Source organism: Peromyscus maniculatus, chromosome 21 (genome assembly GCF_049852395.1).
Source record: "Peromyscus maniculatus bairdii isolate BWxNUB_F1_BW_parent chromosome 21, HU_Pman_BW_mat_3.1, whole genome shotgun sequence".
Classification (NCBI taxonomy): Eukaryota; Metazoa; Chordata; class Mammalia; order Rodentia; family Cricetidae; genus Peromyscus; species Peromyscus maniculatus.
This window is the reverse complement of record NC_134872.1, coordinates 43,199,566-43,217,701: the sequence shown is the minus strand read 5'-3', so window position 1 is coordinate 43,217,701 and position 18,136 is coordinate 43,199,566. Positions and strand designations below refer to the sequence as shown.

The 18,136-nt window shown below is 43.6% G+C and overlaps 1 long non-coding RNA gene across 1 annotated transcript; it reads left to right on the top strand.

Annotated features, from left to right (window-relative positions):
- On the top strand, window positions 1-4,705 carry LOC143269932 (uncharacterized). The gene is made up of 2 exons (XR_013046737.1): window positions 1-776; window positions 4,379-4,705. It is a non-coding gene; the product is annotated as an uncharacterized LOC143269932 (long non-coding RNA).
- Window positions 4,706-18,136: the final 13,431 nt, after the last annotated feature.

The following is an 18,136-nucleotide window of genomic DNA, read 5'->3' as shown; positions in this document are numbered from 1 at the left end:
AGTCCAGACTAATGCTTCAAATGCAAAATTAAAGTGATGTCCAAATTCTTAGTTTTTCAATACAAATATTAAAATGCTACATTTATACAAATAAAAAATTAATGCAAAATTATGTTGGAAAATATATTTGAATTTTAAATAAAGATAAGATTCGAGATTACAGTGAGCAGAGATCATAGACCTTAGATCTTTAATAAAATATTCATTATCAAACCACATGACTGTGGTTTGTATGTAATTTCAGCAGCATCAACCACACACAGAACGCACTCAGCTTTCAGGTTGTAAATAATCACTCAATTCCAATATATTTCCTTGTATTTCACTGTTCTCTCAATCTTCTCCCTTTGAGGTTTTCCCTAAATATTATATTAGGAAATTCAAATCTTTCACTCTTCAAACTCAAAATTAAAGAAGTACTCTGTCGATGCTACATGGTTCTAAATAACTGTGAAACCTACTTTTAGGCAGAGTATAAATAACGTGCTTGAGAATAGAAGCCTATGAATAGTTCTGTGAGTGAAAGCCGTGCTGCCAGCCTGCTCCATTGAGGTGACACTGAACAACAGAGTTTGTTTATTTCGTACAAAAATGACCAGAGTAAGCACGAGAAATGGCAGAAAGATTTTCAGCAATTTTTTCCTTTGTTCAGCTCGCATTTTTACTTTTCTCTGCGGTTGGAAACAGAATTCTCAGAGAATCTTTTAAAATCTGTTTGTCCAAGACTTGTCTATCAGCAGTCTCCTGATGATTATTCCAGATCACTGAGTGCTCAGGTGAGATGGGAAGAAGGAAACAGTAGGGTGTAGCTTGCTTTTCTTGTTGCTGTGACACAATGCAAAACAAAGAGGCATTTAAAGAAGGAAGTCTTTGTCTGGGCTCCTGGTTTGATAGTGTAGTCCATCACTGCAGGGACAGCATGGTGGTGGGGATGAGTTGACCGGTCACATTGTGTCTGCTCTTAGGAAGCAGTGAGAGGTAAATGTTGGTGCTCACTTAGCTCATGTTTCCCTTTTTATTCCTTCCAGGGAGAGGGGACAGTCCATGGGAGAGTGGCAGCCACATTCAGGGTCTGCCCCATGTTAAGCCTCTCAGCCACACCCAGAGATGTGGCCACTAGGTCATTCCAAATCCTGACAAGTTGACAGTGAAAATCACACAGTCAGAATTTATTAAACTCGATTATGAATTTGCAGAGAACTTCTTAAAATGCAAATTGTGAGGCAAGATCTGAAGTTCTCTATTTCTCCCAAGGTTCCAGGTGACACTCAAGCCACTGCCTCATGAAACACATTTTCTAATCTGATATTCAGTGGTTAGTTTCTAGTATAAAGTTTGTATTGAGAATTCCATACATTCATACAATATATTCTGATTAAATTTACACCCCTCCCCCCCGCCGCCACTTCTCCCAGACCCACTCCCTGAAGCTTGATTCATGGTCCATATTTTGAGAGGCATGTCTGTTATCTCTGTGACTGTTGGCAGTTGTTTCTGGGGTGGATTGTTTGAAGACTTTACCAGGCAAGAGAGATTGTTTCCCCTCTAGAATATGAAGTCCTTGAAGGTACAATTTTGTCTTGTTTCTTCTTATATTTAGTTCCGAGGACACTGAAAAGCTTGCTATTAATGTTATTCATTGTTGGTAATTGGATAAATAAATGTAATGTGCAGCCAGTATTAGAACAGGAGTATTTAAGGTTTTTTTTTTTTTTACACATTAGACCCTATCCTTTGGGAATCTGGTAAAGTCTATGGGCCCCTTCTCAGGATAGTATTTTAAACTCATAAAATGAAATGTATAGGGATTGCAAAAGAAACCTAGTACAAAGAATTATAGTCATCAAAGTATATATAAGTCAAATTGTGATCTACTAACACATGTACTTTGAAAAAAAACCTAGCAGATACTCTAATAAGTATTATCATTTGAAGAAGTAACAACTATAAACAATGTATCAGATATCTCCAACTATAATTTGTTAAGAAAATATCCATGATCTCTTTGGTGGTAAAGAGACAGGTATGTCTCACAAGAACCCCTGGCTGTTTTGCTCATAATTGAACTTATAACCAAAGGAGCTAATGCAGCCATTGCACATTCAGGTTCCCGGGCATCCTGACTTCTATGCCTGACCCTCCTGGAGTCTGCGAACCTCAGTTCAGAAACCTGCTTTAAACAGCTTGTGGGCTTCCTTCCTTCATTCCTCCCTTCCTTCCTTCCTTCCTTCTTTCCTTCCTTCCTTCCTTCCTTCCTTCCTTCCTTCCTTCCTTCCTTCCTTCCTCCCTTCCTTCCTCCCTTCCTTCCTTCCTTCCCTCTCCCCTCCCTCCCTTCCTTCCTTCCTTTCTTCCCTCTTCCCTCCCTTCCTCCCTCCCTTCCTCCCTTCCTCCCTTCCTTCCTTCCTTCCCTCTCCCCTCCCTTCCTTCCTCCCTCCCTTCCTCCCTTCCTCCCTTCCTTCCTTCCTTCCCTCTCCCCTCCCTTCCTTCCTCCCTTCTTTCCTTCCCTTTTTCCTTTCTTTCTCTCCTTCTTCTTTTTAAAACTTTTAAATATTAGCTGGGAATTTTTTTTTAAGATGGGGACTAGAGGATGGCTCAGTTAGTAAAATTCTTGCCACGTAGGCACAAAGAATTGAGTTCAATCTTTTACCCCCGGCCCCCACCAGTAGATCCAGATCTCTGGAGCTCGCTGTCTGCTATCGTAGTTGAACTGTCAGGTTCCAGGTTCAGTGAGAGAGAGACTGCGCACACCCCAGATGACAACCTCTGTCCTCCACACATGGCTACACACCCCGTGCATATAGCTATACAAGAACATATACACAATAATAACAAAAAATTAAAATAAAATAATGCAGTTGTGCTCATAATGTTTTATTTAGACACCTAACAAGTGTTTGAGGCTAGATTATTTCTTTTTTTAAACAAAGAACTTCATCCCGAAAAAAAAATGTACAGTAAGTTTTGTAGCGATTATTTTCTTCCCTTTTATTCACATCTACAATGACAAGAATATAATGGATGCCTTCACTCACTGAATAAGAAACTTACAAATGCACCTTTGGAAAGTGCATCCCCGTGAAAGAGATCCATAAACCTGGTGAGCACATTGAGATCAGTTAGGAATGTTGAAAGTAAATCTTCAGCTGCTGTTCCTGAGCATTTCCCGTGGCCTCCCCATGAGTTATGTGCTGCCTCGTTGACAGGAAATGTAACAGACTACACATTGGAGAGGTGAACGGGGCTTGTGGGATCGGTTGATGGCACAGTTTCACAGGTGTTAACAATAGAGCTGGGCTGAAGAGTTTCCACTGCGGGAAGGTAACTCTGAGGCTGAGTGGAGTCCTGAAAACACCTGCTGCTGTGTCCCGTGGTCATACTTTGGCAGGCCGCCTTATTGGTGGTTCCCTTCGAAAGTCAGAAAGCTAGGGAAGGGAAGAGGAAAGGGAGTCCAAGCTGGCCAGCCAGTGGCCCACTCAGTCCTGGGGTCCAGAGCCTCAAGGCCAGGCATGAGAGCAAACAGTGCTCTTAGGCAGTCACATGTAAATATATATATTGCGCCTTTTCCTGGAACTCACTTGGTAGCCCAGGCTGGCCTCGAACTCACAGAGATCCGCCTGCCTCTGCCTCCTGAGTGCTGGGATTAAAGGCGTGCGCCACCACCGCCCGTAAGTAAATATTTAACAGCTGACTCACAGGCTAGTGAAATGGTTCAGGTTGAGGGCACTTGCCACTAAGACTGTGACCAAAGTTCAAACCCCAGAACTGGCATGATGGAAGGAGAGAACTGAGTCCCTCAAGCTGAGCTTCATATGTGTGTCATGAGCACATGAACATGTGCATGCACACACACACACACACACACACACACACACACACACACACTTTTTTTCAAAGTTACTCTCTGAATCCCTGGGTAGAGGTGAAAGCCTGATTTGTTAACATTTGACCAAGTCCAAATTGTCAGTTTTGAATTAGCAAGGTAAAGGCTCGGGAAAGGGATTTAAGAAAAGTTGCTCTGGCCTCACCCTGCGCTCCAGTACAATCCTGCCTTGCAGACAAGCACGGTCGTCCTGTGGTCTCAGTGCAGGGCCCTGAACTTCCTCCCTCCGCCTCTCAACTGTCCGTTCAATTTCACTGTAACTGGTGACTTCTCCCCACAGCCTGGCTGGGCTCCTGAGCTGGTTCTAAGCTGGAATGAGGGGTGTGTGGGCTATTTTAATTCGAGGTGTGATCAGAGACTTGTGTTTGTTGCAGGAGAGGGGGGGAGGTGGGCAGAGATTTGGCAGGAAAAATGCAAGATTGCGCCTGGGACGCAGCAGCTAGGAAGTGCGGCTGGGTGTCTCTGACTGGTTGCTACCTGTCTGTCTCCATCTGTCAGAAGCAGCTGGAGGCACACCAGGAAGGAAGAGTAGAAGTCAGTTTTCCACGTACAAGAAAGAACTTCACTATTCTTTCTCCCTTGACTTCCTCGCGCCACTAAATGAAACACTGAGCAATGACCGGGTGCTATTTCTACCTTTTCACGTGTCTCCGTTTGCTAATTTTCAGTGGGCTTTGGAGAGCTGTTTTGAATGTTTAGATGACATAGAAACTGATCGCATAAGAATGCTATACATGCAGTTCTCACCAATTTTAATGATACAATTTTGGGGATCATCCAATTGCTGAAAATAAAATAAAGACGTAAAAACTCGTTATTTAAAAATTATGTCATATATCTCTTTACTTCACATTTATACCAGAAAAATGAAAACTATATTTACTGGTAGAAATGTTCAGAAAATAAAAAATGTTCAGGCCTCAGAAGATAGCTCAGTGGCTAAAATACCTGCCACACAACTGTGAAGACCAGAGTTCTAACCTCCAGAACCCACGTAAATCCAAGCAGGTGTGGCAACCTGCCTGTAATCAGGTACTCTGGGACTCTGGGTACAGCAAAAGTCCTCACTTCAGGGAACAGAGTAGAGAGAGGTGGAGGAAGACACGAGCCATCAGGCTCTGGTATCTACACATGTATGTATGGACATGCGTGCAAACACATGAACACATACCACACACACATACACATGCAAAACACTGTTCAAATCAGTAGATCACAATTGCAAGCCCTTCTGCGTCTCCTAGCTCCCCCCCTGCCCTGACAGCTCCTGCCTGACTCAGCCTCCTGTGTGAAGAAGATCATCGAGCCGACCATTGAGCCTCCTCACAGCCCACTGCCCCACCCACCTCAGCCCTAGGGAAGACACTGTAGACAAGCTGATCACACTCAGAGGTGCGTTCTCAGGACCCTGAGGACTGTGTTTAACACCGTAGGTCTTCCTTGAGTTTCCAAGCTAGCTCTTGTGGCTCCTCTCTGCCCCGACTGAGTGACAAGATGGATAAGGGGTAAAAGCTGAGGGCTCATTTAAAATGAGTTGCAGCTCCATGTTTTACTTAAAAGGATGAAAGATAAAATATATACTGAGATTTATAATGACAAATAGAATTTTGGGCCACCTTGGATCACTCTGTACCTGTGTATCATCTCTTTTAATTGCTCTCTCTGATGACCTGGGGGTAGAGACCAGGCAGAAGGTAGACTGATGTCCCTAGGCTTGACCCTGACACCATGCTTTGAGTGCCAGCCCGGCCAGCTTCTGCTCTCGGATCCAGCAGAGACACTGTGTCAGAAGGTGTCACTTCCGTCTGCGCTGCCCTCCCTTGAGTACACCCCCTCTGTTCCATGGCTCTACTCCACTGTCTTGGTTTGTTCCATGCATATAACAAGTACTTCAAGTGCCTTCAGGGACAGATGAATGCACAGAGGATTCTATAATGAGGGGGAATAAAGTGGGCAGAGTTCAGGGGTGACAGGAAAAAATGTAAAGACTACAGGGTTTGAAGTAAGTGAGAAATGAGCAAGTAAGCGAGGGGTATGGAGAGGGTAACGTTTCACTTAGTTAAACTGAGAGCTGAATTTCAGATAAACAGGACAACAAAAGCCAAGTAACAGAGTGGGGAACAGTACATAGTCCACTGAAACCCCTGTGCAAAGGAATTTAGTGGAACCCAGAGCCACCGATGCCACACCTGCCGGCGCCAACCACACTACATTGCTGCCACTACCTGCTGCTCTTACTGTTTTAAGACAGTCTCCTCGTGTAACCAAGACTGGTGTCAAGTACAGTCCTCCTGATGCCACCTCTTAAGAGCTGGGATTCCAGGTGTGCATGACTTCTAACACTAGGACACACGTGAGCACACGCGCACACACGCACACGCACACACGCACATGTGCGCACTGGTCCATGGTGCTGGGGATAGAACATTGTTCTTTGCAAATGCTAGGCTAGCACTTTGTCACTGAATCACATCTCCAGCCATGCATCCTGAAAGCTCAAGGTATATGTCTTAGTTATTTCCTGTTGCTGGGATAAACACCATGAACATAGAAGAAAGGGTTTCTTTGGTTTACAGGCTACAGTCTGTCATGAAGGGAATCCAAGGAAGGAACCTGGGGTCAAGAACCAATGCGGAGACCATACAAGAATGCTGCTCACTGGCTGCCTTTCAGACTCACACTCAGCTGCTTTTCTTACACCCCTAGGATGACCCTGCCCAGGGGTGCACCGTGCACAGTGCCTGGGCCCCTCCCATGTCAGTCAGTAATCAAGAAAATGCCCACAGACTCACTCACAGGCCAGTCTTCTGGAGGCATCTTCTCAACTGACACTCCCTCTTCCCAAATGACTCTAGGTGTGTCAAGTGACAGAACACTAACCAGCACATTATGCTTGATTGCTTTGCAAAACTACAAGGCCCCAGGAGAGTTGTAGCCATAGCTGAAAGGAGCCAGGAAAATCTTGGGTTATGATTTTAGTTTCTTTAGAGGCTACTTCATTTAGCTTCTGAAGGCAAAATGAACCAGGGTAACCCAAAACTCTGTTTTGCCTCCATCCACTGGAAAATAAAACTCAGCTCCACAGAAAGATTTTAACACAGTCATAAGGCTGTCAATGGCATTTAAATTGCCACTGTTTTTACTTCTCCTTAAAGCCCATCTTCCATAAAAGCATGAGAGGGCTCTCTATCAGCAGGTGGGCAGAGGGGCATGGAGCCTCAGGAAATCCCTGTGCCCTAGAGTCTTTGGTCTCTTAATTAACACTTCTGAGAAGGGTGGCTCCATTTTATCCTACATCCAGGTGAGAAGGCACATGCGCGTGTGCACACACACACACATACACACACACACACACACACACACACACACACACACACACACACACGCACACACACACACACATCTCATGTCATTAATGTTCCAGCTCCTATAGCAGGTCTGCTATGTGTTTTTTAAAATTTTCTTGTTTTATTTTTCAATGCTGGGGCTTGAACCAGAACTACATGCATGTCAGGCAAGTGCTCTGCCAGAGAGCTACACCCCAGCTCAGCCCTCCCTCTCTCTTTGTAGCCCCTATTGTTCTGTTGATGGAGATCACAAGAAACCTCTCTGCTTAGGAGATAAATCCACTTACCCTGGTTTGCACATTATACAAGGAAGTACTTACATGGAAACATCTCATAATAAAGCATTAATATGTCTACTTTTGAGGATCAATTTAAAAAACAAATACTTTTTTAAATGGGAAAAGACCAATAAAAATTAAATTCCAAAGAAGGAAGTGGGGGAGGAAGGGGGAAAGGGGGAGAAGACAGAAAAAGGGATTCAGAAAAAAAAAGACAGATTACAAAAGAGAGGAGGAAGGATTTGAGGCACCAGTCTTTGCCAGAGAGAAATCTCCACATTGCTGGAGAGCACAGCAGAGTCTACCTCACTTGGCTCTCCTCCATCCCTTCTCTAGCCTTTCAGAGTGCCTGCCCCTTTCAATCTAATTTATTATCTTAAGGAATTTGCCTTTTTCCCCCAAGGGGAGGAGGAAAAACTTACTCTTCAAGCTGTTACTCTGTTTACTGCAGTTAATTATTTAAGAGGCTTCCTTAAGGCCTCACCACTCAACCTCTACAGTCTAGGAAGAAACAAAGATAACTGGAAGGCTGAGGATCGTCATGCAAATGGACCCTGCTGTGGCCTGGGGAGGACCGGACACTGGGGCACCAGGGGACTCAGTGACCCTGCCGTGGCGGATTTGGGTCACAAACATGGAGTCATTCGTTGATCATGCAAGGAAATATTAATTCCAGCATTAATTTATTGCTTCTGCAGATTATTTCTAATACAGGCTTGCTGGCTTGTACATGTATAATACATAAACACGTGCATGAAAGTTTAATGCCGTCGGAGGAGTGCATTCACCCACCGCACCGCCTGTTGACACATTTTCGCTCTTCTTACCACGGTTTCCTGAAGGAGTCAACGTGATGTCGAGGTGACAGAATTAACCCTGACACCAGATGAATGGTCAGAAAATAAACTTCCTTAACCTTCTGTGCTTGTGAGATGCTTGGAGGGACATTTAGTAAAACTATGCTGGAGGACGATGCTTTATCTTGAACACTGGATCCTGAGTTCCCCAAGGGCAGACCACAGTTGAGTCAAAGGTCATGACATGGTTATAAGGATAAAGAATAGGCATTTGGCTAAAAACATGGTGCTGCTTCATTTGGACACAGTACAGTTGTCAACCTTAAAGAAAAAAATTTAGGGGCTGCAGTATGACTAGAGTTCTGATATGTAGAACCCCCATAAATAATGGGGAGCATGTCAGCTTGCCTATAATTCTAGCACTCAGAGGGTGGAAACGGGCTCCAGAACAAGCTAGCTAGCTAGAGAAGCCACATTGGTGCTATTGGTGAGCTCTGTGAATAGGGTAGAGCCAGATCACGGAAGATTCCTGAACCTCTGGCCTACACAAATACCTGCACATGTATGTGTGCCTACACAAATGAATATGCATGCACACATTCACACACTACAAGCATATAAATTCTCAAAAGAAAACATTCAACCCACACTTTTTGTTGATTTATTATTTTAGCTATTTTAGTTTTTTGAGATAGAGCTCCACAATGTAAAACTCTAGATCCTGCTGCCTCAGCCTAACTAGTGCTAGAATTACAGGCAAGCATCACCACGCCCAGTGTCGTGGTTTGAATATAAAATGTTTCCCACAGGCTCATGTCTTTTGTTACTTCGCCCCCAGCTGATGTCACTGTGTGGAAAGTTGTGAAACCTTTAGGAGGTGTCGTGGGAGGAAGTGACCCACTGGGGGTAGGTTTTGAGGAATTATAGCCAGCCCCAACTTCCTGTCTGTCCTCGGATTTCTTACTAGGTGACCCCATGTGTCCAATGTCTCGAACTCTTGGTGTCAGATTCCCCTTCATGAGGGTCTGCACCCCTCAAATTGCAGCAGAAACATGCCAGGCCTCCATTAGGCTGTTTATTGTTAAGTCCTTTTGTCACAGTGGTAAGAAAAGGAGCTAATCCACACAGCTTCCACACACCATACCCGGTCTCATCTTAACATTGGGGTGCCCAGGGGCCTTGCATGTCGCTATATGTTTGATTCCTGCACTGCAAAACAATTCAAACAAAAACACTTGCAAATGACAGCAGTTGAGCAGAGGGATGGGGTGGCAGTTAACAGGTGCTGGGGCTCACTAGCCTCCCTCTCTGGGGGAGCAGCTGAGGCCAGAGCTCCCCTGGCTGGCTCTCGGTTTTGTGGGTACAATATACTCAGTCCCTGGGCAGTGAGATAGAGCACACCAAGAAAGCATCTCTCTTCCTCTCCTTGGCTCTTGGAGCCCCAGCTGGCTTGTGGTTGGTTTGGATTTTTTAAAGCCATTTGAACACATCCCCTTTCGGCTTCTGAGAGTCCGTTACAGAGACGGCAGTTGGATGAACCGGCTCTGCCCGTCCTCTTCTCCCGGAACAGTCTCAGAGATTTCTGTTCTTCTCTGGATAGTGGATGTTTGGCCATCACACAGCACTCAGCTCTGCCCTAACAACAGCTCTATTGCAGCCCTGTGGCCTTTGTCGTAACATTTATTTTCAGGTCTGCCATGTGGTGGGCATCCGTAACAGCCGGGCTGACTGTCACTCTGTGACTGCAAAACAGCAGCGCGTGAGCGAGCTGGGCTCCTGCGAAGTGTGATGGGCTTGGATGGATGCTCCTTCGTCCAGAGCAGGCACGGAAGGGGCAGAATGGCTGGTGTTAGTCTTGTTCTGAAGCACATGGGAAGACAACTGATGGTGGATGCTATTTACTCACTGACTTTTGTGAAAACTCAACTTCTCTGTCTCAAAGCTCTGGGGATTACGTAGGCAGCCTGCTTTACTGGAAGTCTCTTGGGACCAATACTTAGAACTAACTGCTCAAGCAAAGCTGGATCCAGCTTGTAGTAGAGAAGATCTGTTGAATAACACCTCGTCAGCTCATCTTCCCTCCAACCAACTTTGAGCTCTGATCACAGTTCCTGGGAATCTGAGTCCAACATCTCTTTACAAGGATTTCAGAATCAACTGCTCAGAGATAGGCTTGCATTATGCAAATCTGTCAATGTTATCCAATTCCTTAGTAGGGTATTAGTTAACTTTTCTGTTTCTGTGATCAAACACCATGGCCACAGGCAACTTAAGGGAAAACGGTTTGTTTGGACTTACAGTTCCAGAGGGGGTCTGTACATAGTGGCAGGGGAGCCTCGGCAGCAGGGGGCCGGAGCAGGAAGCTGTGAGGTCATTTATTGAACTGCGGACTGAGAGTGGCTGTGCTGCCCTGGCAGCTGGAGAAAAGTATTTCTCCTCCTACCACCCTGGGGTGTCTTCTCTTTTCCCTTCAGAACTATTCATTTATTAATTGCACTCCCTGAGAGCTTCTACTATAGCCAAAGAATATGTGAAAACTCCCAAAGTGTAGTGTAGCTGGCGTTTTCTCCCCGGGTCCTGCCAAGCCCCAGCATCCCCTTAACCCACTTATAAAATAAACATACAGATGCTTATATTATTTAAACTGCTTGGCCATTAGCTCAGGCCTATCATTGTCTAGCTCTTACTCTTATATTCAGCCCATTTCTATTAATCTATACTTTGCCACGTGGCTCGTGGCTTACTGGTACCTTACATCTTTCTTGTCCTGGCGTCTGCTGCAGGCAGTCTCCCCCTTTCCTTCCTGTTCCCTTAATTCTCCCCTCTGTTAGTCCCACCTATACTTCCTGTCTGCCTACTGGCCAATCAGTGTTTTATTTATTAACATATTTACCATACAGAACATCCCACAGCAGTGTAGGTCTAGGAGAAAATTGTCGCCTTTCCCGTATGCTTCCATATTTAAGTGGCTATGAAAGAGAGCGCCCCCTTTAGGCAGATATTTTATTAGGTTGAGCCTTTTAACAGCAATCAATAGATAGCACTGACCTGCTGGTTCTGTGTCCAAGGGATCATCAGAAATCAAAGCAGAGATACATATTTCAGACCCAAGTATTCTGAGCTAGGCAGAATATAGGACAGACAGTAGCGTGTACAGCTACACAGTTCCTACATGTCTGTGTGTCTCTCCAACAGGTGTATCCAGGCCAGGATTCTTGATTTCTCCATCACTATGGAATGTGATCTTGGGTTCCCATCTCTTTAATTATGCCACATTTGCACAGATACTTAGACCACAAACCCAGAATTTATTCTGAATCTTTTTTAACCACATACCCAGATTTACTTTAAGGAAGTGGCTTGGATAAAACAATCGAGAAGTCTGGTGAGTTTGTGATTTTAGGGTGGTTCAGTATCCTGGAAACCTAGGCAGAATTTCCATGTTGTGGGATGGAAGCGGAACGCCTGTTCCTCTGGAGAAGTCTCAGGTTTTAGTCTTAATGTCTTCTTCACCTGGCTATATGAGGCCACTGACACCACAGCCTGTGACTTCTGCATTGAAGTAAGTGACCATGAGGTCTTTCCTGTAAAATACGTTAAATGTGGTATATTCATGCCCAGACCAGTGCTGCCCAACACCCGGTTGTCTCCAGTATTTACTCACTGTAGTAATCTCACTAGGACATGAGGCTGAGCATTGGTTCAGTACCATAGACTGGAGCCTGAGAAGTAACTGGGGAACAATAGGTACTGGGCAAGTGACTAAGCTCTCTCTACAGTGGGACAATATCATTAGACCATGCGGTCGAGACGCATCGCTGTGTGCCTTGCAGCTAGGGCCTGGTGACAACTGAGGGGTGGAGAAGACAGCCCTTCTGGTGTGCTGGCAGATACCTGTTCCAGTGTCCAGAGTGAGGATACATGTAGATGAAATATCAGCTCTGGAACAGGACAGACTGACAGTGGATAAGAACATGAAAATGCCAACCAACCAGTGTCATTCCCACAGCAAACTTTGTGAAAGAAGAAATCTCATAGTGAAAGTTAATGTAGTTTCTTACAAAATAGTAGATGTGTCACGTACCAAATTACCATTCAGTGTTAAATATAGCACATCAGCGTGCTGACTCCCCAGCTTAAATCTACGCTTTAAGTGAAATTTGAGAGCTAATTTTAGAAGTTGGCCATCTTCTCCTCCCCTTCTTCCTCTTCCTCCCCCTTCTTCCTGCTCCCCTCTTCCTCCTTCTCCTCCACCTTCTCCTTTTCTCCCTCCTTCTCCCCTCCCACCCACCTTCCTTGTTCCTTCCCTCCCTCCTCTTTCTGTGGTGTGGGGCTGGAACCTAGGGCCTCACCTATGCTAACAAATCTCTAGCCACCTAGCTTTGGTGACAAAGTCTTTTAAAAAAAAGATTGTTTAATTTTTGATATGTGTATGTTGAGTGTGGTGTGTACATGAGTGCAGATGCCTGCAGAGGCCACAGATATGAGAGTCCTCAGACCTGAAGTGAAGGGTAGTTGTGAGCCCCTGGACTTGGGCACTGAGAACCAAACTCAGGTTCTCAGGTACCACTCCTCAGTGCTGAGCCATAGCTCTAGCCTGACTAGAGAACCTCAATAACTTCAAATGTGTCTTCGTGAAAGGATTTTTCCTGTTCCTGAATGTGATAAAGCGTGGGAGGAGAGGGAAGTGACAGACACTGAGGGTGTCTGGAGTTTCAGGCTGAGCACCTGGCAGGACAAAGCAGTCTCCAGCAAGGCTGAGCGGCCGGGAAACAGCGTGCATTTCCGACTACAACACAGGCTGGGTAAAGCAAGATCAAGGAGGCCAGGCTCCCCACCAAGCAGAGAAGCACAGCTATATTTGATCTTGATGGTTATTACAGGATTTTGCAAAAGCTGGTCCTACAGCTCTCCCAGACTTGGAGATTTAGGAGTGTAACTAAAGTTTCGAATGCAGGCGGTTCCATGCCTGCCATCTTTAAGGTCAAATGAGGCTTCTGGATTTTAGTGGACCACCATATTTTTTTAAGTAGTTCTTTGAGAGTTTGGTACTGTCTTTGATCATACTTACCACCCCCCCCCACCCCCAATGTACCACCACATTTAACTTCGTAGTTCTCATTCTTGTTTACAGAGACCTTCCCACACCTGTTGTGGAATATTATTTTAAGATGTGTTACATTTGGGGCTGGAGAGATGGCTCAGTAGTTAAGAGTACTGACTGTTCTTCCGGAGGTCCTGAGTTCAATTCCCAGCAACCACATGGTGGCTCACAACCACCCAAAATGAGATGTAGTGCCCTCTTCTGGCCTGCAGGGACACATGCAGGCAGAACACTGTATACAGAATAAATAAAGATTTAAAGAGAAACAAAGAGGCCATGGTTTAAAAAAAAAAAAAAGATGTGTTACATTTGTTTATGCTGTGGAACATTTGTTTAGTGATGCAAAGATGTGTTGCATTCTTTTATGTTGCATTTGTTTAACTCTGTGAGGCTGTGTTACTTTGCCTGTCTAAAACACCTGATGGTCTAATAAAGACCTGAATGGCCAACAGCAAGGCAGGAGAAAGAATAGGCGGGGCTGACAGGCAGAGAATATATAGAAGGAGAGATCTGGGAAGAAAAGGAAGAAAGAGAAGAGAACAAAGAGAGAAGGATGCTAGGGGCCAACCACCCAGCCACCCAGCCAGCCGTGGAGTAAGAGTGAAAGTAAAATATACAGAAATAAGAAAAGGAAAAAGCCTAGAGGCAAAAGGTAGATGGGATAATTTAAAGTTAAAAAAAAAGTGACAAGAAATTAGCCAAGCTAAGGCCTGGCATTTATAGGTAATAATAAGTCTCTCCCTGTGTGATTTATTTGGGAGCTGTGCGGCAGGCCCCCAAAGAGCAAAAGAGTAAAAACCAACCAATAACATTTTGGCATACCAATGTAGGCTGAATTTCCATGTAGGGCCTTGAAGTGAGAACCCACAAAAGTCTGGTCAATAATTTATTAAGGGGTACAATGGAAAAAAAGACTCACAAATACAGAACAAGACACCACTGATGATCCAGCTGCAGTTGTCCTGCCCTTCTATGCAGGGGCGATGAAGACCAACCACAAGCCATGCTCTCCACCATTTGCTCCCACTCTGATCACCCAAGAGTGCATGACCCCTCTTCCTCAGCTCATATCCAGTCATGTGTGCAGACAAGACCATGCCCTATGGCTTGTTACCCCAAAGCCATTGGCTGAACAAATGGAATTCCCACAACACTTCCCCTTTTTCATCTAAATAAAAGGGTTCTAATCCTAATATAATGAGATACACACACACACACACACACACACACACACACACACACACACACACACACTAAGAACAATTACCAAGTATATTGTCCAGAAGAAAGAAAAGATAGTAACATAAACAAAAAGGGAACTACAACCTATAAGAATAACATCAAGCAAGAATCATATTCTAAATGTCCAGACCATAGGTGATTGGCAAATTACAGAGATTACTCCAATAGCTGTCCTATCCTGAAGAGTCTAAGTCTTGCACCTAATATGCCCTTAGCATATCAAGAGGATTATAACTATAATTATCTAATCTTCAACCCCATCAAAGACCTGAGAAGAAAAATAATATTACCTGAGTAAGCAGGTAGTGCAAGCAAACAACTTCCAAAAAATACCAAGAAATGACAAAAACTGCTGGTCATCCAATGTTTCTCTGTAATGCTGGGGCATTCAACTTTGACTATAAGCCTAGAATATCTGACAAGCTATTTTCAGAAGCAGAAAAATATGAAGGACTGTCCTACCCTGTCTTGGCAAGCAGTCACTTTTCCTTGTGTCTTGCATATCCAGATTGGACAGCATACTTACTGTCAGCAATCGAGGCAAGGGCAGTTCTTTGCCCAATAGACCAGTTTTACCAAAAAGAAGACAAACTCCATATGGAGTGTCTTCAGTGCCCATTATCCTCTCAGGAGTAGAGTGGTGCTGCCAGGAGCAGTCATGTCTCATGTCAACAAAATTCTAAGTTATTAAAACATTTAAATGTCATATTCTCTAGGTCCTTGAAGTGTTTGAAGGTTACATTTGTACAATACATCTCTATGAATCTAGAGATTGAATTCCCACAATAGGGTCTAAGAAATCTGGAAGAAAAAAAAGAAAGGAAGAAAGAAAAAAAGGAAGGAAGGAAGAAAGAGAACATGGCTCCTTTAAGAGGTGCTGATGTTCAGCTGGTAGTGCTAAATAGAAACTAGAAATGGCAAGCAAAGTAAAAACCCACTTGTGGCAGTGCAGGTACCAACTTCCTACAGCTAGGAAGGTTGAATGCAGTTCCTGGTCACTCACCTCCAACTGGGCTGTGAGCTTTAGGCTTGGCTTTCACAACCTGAGAAGCAAGCAGAGCAATGCAGAGTATCCAACTGTTGCTCACCAGTTTAAAGTTTGCCTTCACAGTCAAAAACAACAAGAGATATGCAGTAAAAGAGATTCAGATGGAAAAATAACTCTGAACAGGTTCCAGTGTGTTTTACAATGTGTGTAGGCTTAAGAAAGAAAGAAAAAGGGTATGGGCAGTCATAGAAAGAAATAGTTAAGAATAATAAAGTAAAATTTTTAAAGAGAGAAGTAAAGTAATATAAAAAAGTATAAGCCACGTAGAGATGAGAAATACACAGGGAGTCTAGATCCTGTATGTTATTATGTTGATTTTGAATTTTTTTTTTGAATGCTGATGGGCAAAAGACAGTTGCTAGCAGACATGGTCTTGTGAGCAGGACTGCACAACTGGACCAACCTAGATACTTTAGGGCTATCTTAACTTTAAAAAAGAAGTCAAAAAATGTATTTGTCAAATAGAAATCAAACATACTTTGGAATTTTGTTCCCACAGAAGATGAGAGAATGTGGATTCCTTCAGGAATGAGATGGATCAGGTTTGATCAGGGGAGACCTCCTGAATCTTGACAGGTGATATCTATCAACAAAGATTATAGCTTATCTTCCCAGGATTTGACCATCATCCCAAAATTTCTCAAGGACCTTAATGATGTCTTCGCCCACAGACAACTGGAAGCAGTCAGGAGAACAAGAGATGGAGTGGGTGGTGGTTGGTTATTTGGTGGGTTATGGATGTTTGTTATCATTTGGGGGAATATAGGAATATAGGAAAAAGGGACAACTACTAATCTCAGATATTTAGCATTGGTATGAATTTTGGTATATTGACACAAATTCAAAGTTAATTTTGTTACACTGTATATATGTTTCTACTCTTGTTTGGGGTATTGTGTTTATGCAGATCATTTAAAAATGCAATGTATAATTAAGAAATTATGTTAGGAATTAATCTGTGTTTTCCAGGTTAAATAGGTATATTTTAGACAAATAGATGGTTTTCAAATGCTTCAAAGATCTACAGACTATGGTATTTAAGTTGTTTACTAACCTGATGTTTTTCATGACAATGACACACTTGTGCTCCTGGCAGCACCAATTTTCTTCATAAAAGGAGAAGGGCACTGAAGGAATTCCATAGGAGTTTGCTTTCACTGAGGCAAGACTATGCATTCGGGCTGAAACTGCTTTTCCTTGACTGCTTCACTGTGTGCTGTGCAGACTGGACATGCAGGACCCACAGGAAAGTGACTGCTAAACTTTGCCAAAACAAGATGGGATGGTCCTTCAGGGTTCCTGCTTCACCGAAGAGTCTGCCAGACATTATGCAGGACAGAGAGGAAATTGACTGATGAATTTTGCCAATCCAAGGTGGGACAGTCCTTCAAATTTCCTGCTTCACTGAAAAGTTTGCCAGATATTCTGGGCCTTTAGATGGATGTCCCAACATTGCAGAGGAATTTTGGGTGACTGTCCAGGCAGCCAAATGTCTCTGTTGTTAGATAATATTACATCCTTCTGGGTCTTTGATAGAATTGAAAACTAGATAGTTACAGTTGCAGTTTTCCTTAGTTATGATAGAAAGTAAATTAGGTGTAAAACTTTGAATTCTCTAAAATAAGATAGATAATGCATTATTTTCTCTAACTGTGCTAACTACAAATAGACAGAATATTGTAAATGTAATCCTTACTTGATAACTTTTTATTGTGTATACTTTTACTATGTTAAAGTTAAAACCTTTCTGTTTATTTAGACAAAAAGGGGGAAACGTAGAATATTATTTTAAGATGTGTTACATCTGTTTATGCTGTGGAGCATTTGTTTAATGATGCAAAGATGTGTTGCATTCTTTTATGCAGCATTTGTTTAACTCTGTGAGGCTGTGTTACTGTGCCTGTCTAAAACACCTAATGGTCTAATAAAAAGATGAATGGCCAATAGTGAGGCAGGAGAAAGGATGGGTGGGGCTGACAGGCAGAGAGAATATATAGAAGGAGAGATCTGGGAAGAAAAGGAAGAAAGAGAAAGAACAAAGAGAGGAGGATGCTAGGGGCCAACCACCCAGCCACCCAGTCACCCAGCTACACAGCCAGACATGGAATAAGAAGGAAAGAAAAGGTATACAGGAATAGAGAAAGATAAAAGCCCCCAGGCCAAAGAAAGATGGGATAATTTGAGTTAATAAGAGCTGGCAAGAAATAACCCAAGCTAAGGCCTGGCATTTATAAGTAATAATAAGTCTCTCCCTGTATGATTTATTTGGGACTTGGGTGGCAGGCTCCCCAAAAAAGCAAAAACCACCAACAACAAGAACAAGAACAAGAACAAGAACAAGAACAAGAACAAGAACAAGAACAAGAACAAGAACAAGAACAAGAACAAGAACAAGAACAAGAACAAGAACAAGAACAACACACACACACACACACACACA